The 8,367-nt window shown below is 40.0% G+C and overlaps 1 long non-coding RNA gene across 1 annotated transcript in view; it reads left to right on the top strand.

The window, feature by feature from the left end:
• The first annotated feature begins 515 nt into the window (after nucleotides 1–515).
• Nucleotides 516–8,367, top strand: part of LOC132345500 (uncharacterized) — a 58,018-nt gene continuing 50,166 nt past the window's right edge. Inside the window, exon 1 of the long non-coding RNA XR_009494868.1 lies at nucleotides 516–8,362. This is a non-coding gene — a long non-coding RNA (uncharacterized lncRNA). The remainder of the gene's footprint in view (nucleotides 8,363–8,367) is intronic.

Below are 8,367 nucleotides of genomic sequence, written 5' to 3'. Positions count from 1 at the left end.
CTTAGTGGTTGTGATTGGGTGGTAGTGCTATTAAATGAGTTGTGCCATTAGCATGACAAAATTTGTTATATATCTTGATGTGTTTCCCTTGTCTTTGTTCTGTAGTTGAAGGAAAAGTACATTTAGATTTTTAAAAGGAAAAAAATTCCAGTTAATTTAATCTAGACCATTTGGTACAGATTACCCAGCAAAATGCATTGTCTGATTCAGACACAGTGATTGCTATGCCCGATGCCCTCCCTAATAATGCTGTTGATTATGTTATTTCAGTTCTAGGTAGCCATCTTTCTATTTCATAGTCTTTAGAAACTAAAGCAGGAAGGCAAAGTTTGTACAGCTTGTTTTAAAGTATACCTTTCCTGTATCATTTTTTTAATGTGTATAATTCAAATTTTCTTTTTGAATCTAAAAAAAAAATTTCAATAAATTTTTAAATTGCTTTTAAAAATGCAATAGAATTTTTAAATTTTAAATTAAAAATTAATTAAAGTTAATTAAAATTAAAATTAAAAATTAAATTAAAATTCTATAGAATTTCCTCCTTTCTTAGCTCCCCATGCAGTTTATATTTATTTCTAGTTAGCTGGAACTCCAGAAGTTATATGTAGTATTAGGGTAAGGGCTATATCTTTTTATAGTTCCTATTTCAACTCTTTATATTTCATGTTGTTGTTATTCATTCAATAAGTCATATCTGACTCTTTTTGACCCCATGGACTGCAGCATGCCAGGCTCCTCTGTCCTCCACTGCCTCCCAGAGTTTGCTCAAATTCACATCCATTGAATCAATATTGTCCTCACTGTCCCCTTCTACTTTTGCCTTCAATCTTTCCCAGCATCAGGTCTTTTCCAGTGAGTGGACTCTTCGAATTAGGTGGCCAAAGTACTGGCATTTCAGTCTCAGCATCCGCCCTTCCAATGAATATTCAGGGTTGATTTCTTTTAGGATTGACAGGCTTGATCTCTGCTGTCCAAGGGACTCTTAAGTCTTCTCCAGAACCACAGTTTGAAAGCGTTATACTTAATGCATGCTAAGTTGCTTCAGTTGTGTCTAACTCTTTTCAGTCCTATGGACTGAAGCCCACCAGACTCCTCTGTCTATGGGAATTCTTCAGGCTTGAATACTGGAGGGGGTTGCCATGCCCTCCTCCAGGGGATCTTCCCAACCCAGGGACTGATTTCGAGTCTCTTAACATCTCCTGCATTGGCAGCTCAGTTCAGTTCAGTTGCTCAGTTGTGTCCGACTCTTTGTGACCCCACGGACTGCAGCATGCCAGGCTTCCTTGTTTATCACCAAATCAGGAGCTTGCTCAAATTTATGTCCATTGAGTTGGTGATGCCATCCAACCATTTCATCTTCTGTCATCCCCTTCTCCTCCTGCCTTCAATCTTTCTCAGCATCAGGGTCTTTTCCAATGAGTCAGTTCTTTGCATCAGGTGGCCAAAGTATTGGAGCTTCAGTTTCAGCATCAGTCCTTCCAATGAATATTCAGGACTCATTTCCTTTAGAATTGATTGGTTGGATCTCCTTGCAGTTTAAGGACCTCTCAAGAGTCTTCTCCAACACCACAGTTCAAAAACATCAATTCTTTGGCACTTAGCTTTCTTTATGGTCCAACTCTCATATCCATACATGACTACTGGTAAAACCATAGTTTTGACTAGACAAACCTTTGTTGGCAAAGTACTGTCTCTGCTTTTTAATATGGCATTGAACAGGTGGGTTCTTTACCATTAGCACCACCCAGGAGTCTCATTATATTTGCTTAGTTGCTCAGTCGTGTCTGATTCTTTGCAATCCCATAGACTGCAATGTCAGAGGAGCCCGCCAGGCTCCTCTGTCCATGGCAATTTCCCAGGCAAGAATACTGGAGTGGGTTGCCATGACCTCCTCCAGCAGATCTTCCCAATCCAGGGATTGAACCCAGGTCTCTTGCACTGTGGGTGCATTCTTTACTGTCTGAGCCACATGGAAGCCCATTATACTTACCAGAAAATTCTATATTATTCCAACAACTAATTTCCTTGACCATGTAAATGATCTTTTTATGTTTGAATTTATTATGTATAATAGGATGTCAGTACTCTGATTTATATGGTATTGATTTTTATTTTGATATTTTATATATTATTGCATATCACTTGCTTTAGTATCTCTGAGTTATACTCCTGAAAATACAAGCTTTACTCAAAATAGTGTTATTAGAGTCTAATTTCCCAAAGAAAATATTGTAATTAAACATATTTATTATCAATAAAAATTCCATTCAGAACGTCCTCTTATATCACATAAAAATGGAGAGAAAGTTAGACTGGGAATTAAGTGAGCAAAACATTAAAATAGTGGAAGATAGTGGCATCCATACTTACCTGTGAGGTTAGGACCCTCCTTTCTCCTATTATCTTTATCATTATTGCCTGGTTCTATTTAAATGAAAGAAGTATAACAGCAGGATTCTGTAAAGGTCATATGAAGACGAGATCAAGTGGTCTGAAAACAAATTAAGGAATATCACACTCATTTTTCCTAGAGGTTTTGTGTTAAATCAAGAGAAAAGACCTTTCCTTACATTGGGTCATGTTTCATATTAATATCATATCATATCATATCATATTTTCATACCAGAAAAATGACTGATAGTATTTAATTCTATGCAGTGTTTCTTTTGCCTATGATTGCCATAAACACACTCTAGTTGCTTCCCAAAGAGGCAGAGATCAACCGTATTTCCACATCATGCTGCTGATTTGGTTGTCTAAGCTGTCTAGTTGATCCAAAAAAGACAGTCAGATGAAAGAATAGTAATAATCCTTGGAAAGGAAACTACCAGCATTAATCAAATAGACATTATTAAAAAATAGGGCCTGATCCATGTTTATTAGAGTGGTGTTAATGGTGACATTAATGACACCACCGTTCTCTATTAATAACTGCTGCTGCTGCTGCTAAATTGCTTCAGTCGTGTCTGACTCTGTGCGACCCCATAGAGGGCAGCCCACCAGGCTCCCCCGTCCCTGGGATTCTCCAGGCAAGAACACTGGAGTGCGTTGCCATTTCCTTCTCCACCATTAATAACTACAATTCTCTATTTCTCACTTTTAGTAGGACTTGTGCCCAAGTTGTTAAAGAGACTTGGATTTGCCACTGCCTTCTCTGGCTCTTTGTACTCAAGCTTGGGCTTCTGTGTAAGTGCTGACTATGCTGTTTTCCAGTGATTTAATTTAAAAATCTACAATATTTGCTGGACCTCTTCTTAGATAGGGGCAGAATTAAGTAATTTACAACATCCTTGTTTTCAGAGACTTTCAATCTAAAATGGAAACCGGAAAGGACTCTTCATGCAAAGATAACTGATGGTATGAGGAAATAGATGATGAGTTTTTTTTTTTAAACAGGTAGTCCAAATAAAGAGTGGTATCACTTTGGCTTCATAGGGTCAGAAGAGACTTCATGTGTGAGGAGGGTTTTGAACTGAGCGGGGTGTATCTAGAAGGGATGCAGAGAACACAGTTCAGTTCAATTCAGTCACTCAGTCTGACTCTTTGCAACCCCATGGACTGCAGCACAGCAGACCTCCCTGTCCATCACCAACTCCCAGAGTTTACCCACTCGTGTCCATTGAGTCGGTGATGCCATCCAACCTTCTCATCCTCTGTCATCTCCTTCTTCTCCTGCCCTCAATCTTTCACAGCATCAGGGTCTTTTCAAATGAGTCAGCTCTTTGCATCAGGTGGCCAAAATATTGGAGTTTCAGCTTCATCAGTCCTTCCAATGAACACAGTTCAGTTCAGTTCAGTTGCTCAGTCGTGTCCGACTCTTTGCGACCCCATGAATCACAGCACGCCAGGCCTCCCCCTGTCCATCACCAACTCCTGGAGTTCACTCAGACTCACGTCCATCGAGTTGGTGATGCCATCCAGCCATCTCATCCTCTGTTGTCCCCTTCTCCTCCTGCCCCCAATCCCTCCCAGCATCAGAGTCTTTTCCAATGAGTCAACTCTTCGCATGAGGTGGCCAGAGTACTGGAGTTTCAGCTTTAGCATCATTCCTTCCAAAGAAATCCCAGGGCTGATCTCCTTCAGAATGGACTGGTTGGATCTCCTTGCAGTCCAAGGGACTCTCAAGAGTCTTCTCCAACACCACAGTTCAAAAGCATCAATTCTTTGGTGCTCAGCTTTCTTTATAGTCCAACTCTCACATCCATACATGACCACAGGAAAAACCATAGCCTTGACTAGATGGACCTTTGTTGGCAAAGTAATGTCTCTGCTTTTGAATATGCTATCCAGGTTGGACATAACTTTCCTTCCAAGGCGTAAGCGTCTTTTAATTTCATGGCTGCAGTCACCATCTGCAGTGATTTTGTTGTAACACAGTAGTTACAACAAAATGTGGAAGAAAGAGGTTGGAAAAACAAGTGAGAGCTTTAAGTATAGTACTTCAATTTAGGTCAAGGAGTAGGGGCATCAAACAGTTGGCAACTTATTCAAGCAAAGCTAGATTTTCCTAGACCAGCTTGAATTTCATGACATTTGCCCTTTTCAATTGAGGTGATTGTTAAGTGTTATTTCATATTAAACGTTTTACACTGCATATACAAATATACTTACATAACTTTTTTTTTCAGCCGATGTCCTGGTTTGATCTTTGGGAAATAGAATCATTTATTCAGTCTTCAAATATTTGCTCAATATTTTGTGCCAGGCTCAGGAATGAACATTTGTGTAAAAGTTCAAAAATTACTTATTAGGTGCTTGCTATGTGTCAGGCTCTGTTCCAGGTGCTGAGGGTACAGCACTGAACAAATGGAAAAGAGAAATCTCTGCTCCCATGGAGCTTTTATTTCAGTGATATGTTAGTTTTCTAGAAGCGCCACAGACTAAGTGTCTTGCATGTGCATGTGTGTGAGCTCGATCATGTCTGACTCCTTGTGACCCCATGGACTGTAGCCTTCCAGGCTCCTCTGCCCATGGGATTGCCCAGGCAGGAATACTGGAGTGAGTTGCCATTCCCTTCTCTATAGGATCTTCCCAACTCAGGGATTGAACCCGTGTCTCCTGCATTGGCAGGTGGATTCTTTACCATTGTGCCACCTGGGAAACCTAAGTGTCTTAAACAACAGAAATTTATTTTCTGACATATCTGGAGGCTGGAAGTATGAGATCAAGTGGTCAGTAGAATCCGTTCCTTGTTAGGGCCATGATCTATTCCAGGCCTGGATCCTTGTCTTGTAGGATGGTCTCTCCTTATGTCTTAACATTGTCTTCCCTCTTTCCTCGTCTGTGTTTAGATTTCCCCTTCCTATAATGACAATATAAGGATATAATATATAAAGAAATCCTTATATTGGATAAGGGTCCACCCTAATCCTCATTTTAACTTAATTACTTCATTAAAGATCCCATCTCCTAATATGGTCGTATTCTGAAGTAGGACTTCAGCATAGGGATTTGGCCAGAGGGATGGCCATGGGACACAATCTGGGCCATCACAGGTGAGCACGGATGCAGAGCAGTGAATGATGCCCAGAACTCAGGAGTTCCTTATTGCTGTGTGGCAGGCACTGTACCTGGCACAGTCATATACATCACTGCATTTAGTGCTGTAGCAGCCCGTGAGGTAAATATTGCTGGCCCCACTTTACAGCGAGGAAACTGAGGGCATACCGCATTTAGTTTGTATGGAGGTTTGCTTCAGTGATACTGTGTTTAATGTTTTCACTAGGTTGAAACCTTGGAAATGGAAAGTGAGCCATGGCTAAAAGTATAGAGCATGTATTTATGGCTTTTACAGATGCAGAACTGACAATTTCTGGGTGTGAGTATAGAGAGTGGAAATTGTTTTTTTGTTTTGTCTTTTTATGTTGGGTTCTAAGAATGAAACCAAAAATAAGAGCGATCTGTGATAATTATCTTTTTATCTCTGTAGATAGTTCAATAAGTTGTATTATGTAATAACATATTATTACAAATGTAATTATTGATCATATATATAAACACTAGATATTTATATATATATATCTATCTCCATCCATCCATCCATCACCGATCCACCCAACCTTCATTGAACATCACCCATGTCCTTGGCACTATTGTGCCCTGAATTGCTTACTTTTCTATCTTCTCTCTCCTCTCCTTCTCTCTCCTTTGACCGCCTTAACTTCTGCCCCTTTATTTGCTTCTTGGATCTCCAATTTTTGACCCACATCTTCAATATTATGCCCTTCTCAAGTCCTTTCTGTTATTCCCTTCTCTCTGGTTAAACTATGACTTCTCATCTTATTTTCAACAAACAGATTGTTTCCTCCATGTTCTTTTGAAAATTTTCTAATCAGGTACAAGAAAATGATTTTTTTGGAGTATGTGTGTGTGTTGTAGTAAACTCATTATAATTTCATGCCTTAATAAAGAAATGCTGCTAATATAAAACAAAATCTAAATATTTATCTGCATCTATCACCTATCTATATTTTGGATCATTTCTTTCTTTTAATTATAATCTCCTGGAGAAAGTCAGTTTGATCTGTTTAATTTAATATAGCATCTGGCACTTGTGGTAATCACTTCCTAAACTTTTAAAAGAGGCAGTCCTTTTTGGGTCTTCTAATGTGTTTGTTGCACCTCTGATATAAATGCAGAAATGAATTCAGAAATGCACAGCCCGAGATTAATGTGATTTCAGATAATGCCTATAAAGTTATCTCTGTCCTTTCTGTCATAAGCTGGATATGAGAAATCCAAGTCAGCAATAATACAGTAAATCATTGACTACTTAGGCAGACCCATCAGGAAAGGGTTTGTATTTACCCCGCTGTTTCCACACAAGTCACTTCAGTTCAGTTCAGTTCAGTCACTCAGTTGTGTCTGACTCTTTGCAACCGCATAAACTGTAGCACGCCAGGCCTCCCTGTCCATCACCAACTCCCAGAGTTTACTCAAACTCATGTCCATTGAGTCGGTGATGCCATCCAACCATCTCATCCTCTGTCATCCCCTGCTCCTCCCCTCAATCTTTCCCAGCATCAGGGTCTTTTCAAATGAGTCAGCTCTTCACATCAGGTGGCCAAAGTGTTGGAGTTTCAGCTTCAATATCAGTCTGTCCAATGGACACCCAGGACTGATCTCCTTTAGGATGGACTGGTTGGATCTCCTTGCAGTCCAAGGGACTCTCAAGAGTCTTCTCCAGCACCACAGTTCAAAAGCATTAATTCTTTGGTGTTCAGCTTTCTTTATAGTGCAACTCTCACATCTGTACATGACTACTGGAAAAACCATAGCTTTGATTAGATGGACCTTTGTTGACAAAGTAATGTCTCTGCTTTTTAAAATGCTGTCGAGGTTGGTCATAACTTTCTTTCCAAGGAGCAGGTGTCTTTTAATTTCATGGCTGCAATCACCATCTGCAGTGATTTTGGAGCCCCAAAAAATAAAGTCAGCCACTGTTTCCACTGTTTCCCCATTGATTTCCCATGAAGTGACGGGACTGGATGCCATCTTAGTTTTCTGAATGTTGAGGTTTAAGCCAACTTTTTCACTCTCCTCTTACACTTTCATCAAGAGGCTCTTTAGTTCTTCTTCACTTTCTGCCATAAGGATGGTGGCATCTGCATATCTGAGCTTATTTATATTTCTCCTGGAAATCTTAATTCCAGCTGTACTTCCTCCAGCCCAGCGTTTCTCATGATGTACTCTGCATATAAGTTAAATAAGCAGGGTGACAATATACAGCCTTGATATACTCCTTTTCCTATTTGGAACCCGTCTGTTGTTCCATGTCCAGTTCTAACTGTTGCTTCCTGACCTGCATACAGGTTTCTCAAGAGGCAGGTCAGGTCAGGTGGTCTGGTATTCCCATCTTTTTAAGAATTTTCCACAGTTTGTGGTGATCCACACAGTCAAAGGCTTTGGCATAGTCAAGAAAGCAGAAATAGATGTTTTTCTGGAATTCTCTTGCTTTTTTGATGATCCAGCAGTTGTTGGCAATTTGACCTCTAGTTCCTCTGCCTTTTCTAAAACCAGCTTGAACATCAGGAAGTTCACGGTTCACATATTGCTGAAGCCTGGCTTGGAGAAATTTGAGCATTACTTTACTAGCGTGTGAGATGAGTACAATTGTGCGGTGGTTTGAGCATTCTTTGGCATTGCCTTTTTTTGGGATTGGAATGAAAACTGATCTTTTCCAGTCCTGTGGCCACTGCTGAGTTTTCTAAATTTGCTGGCATTCTGAGTGCAGCACTTTCACAGCATCATCTTTCAGGATTTGAAATATCTCCACTGGAATTCCATCACCTCCACTAGCTTTGTTCATAGTGATGCTTCCTAAGGCCCACTTGACTTCACATTCCAGGATGTTTGGCTCTAGGTGAG

This window comes from Bos taurus, chromosome 6 (assembly GCF_002263795.3).
Source record: "Bos taurus isolate L1 Dominette 01449 registration number 42190680 breed Hereford chromosome 6, ARS-UCD2.0, whole genome shotgun sequence".
In the NCBI taxonomy this organism is placed as follows: Eukaryota; Metazoa; Chordata; class Mammalia; order Artiodactyla; family Bovidae; genus Bos; species Bos taurus.
The sequence above is the reverse complement of the archived record's forward strand: the minus strand, read 5'-3'. Positions and strand labels throughout refer to the sequence as shown.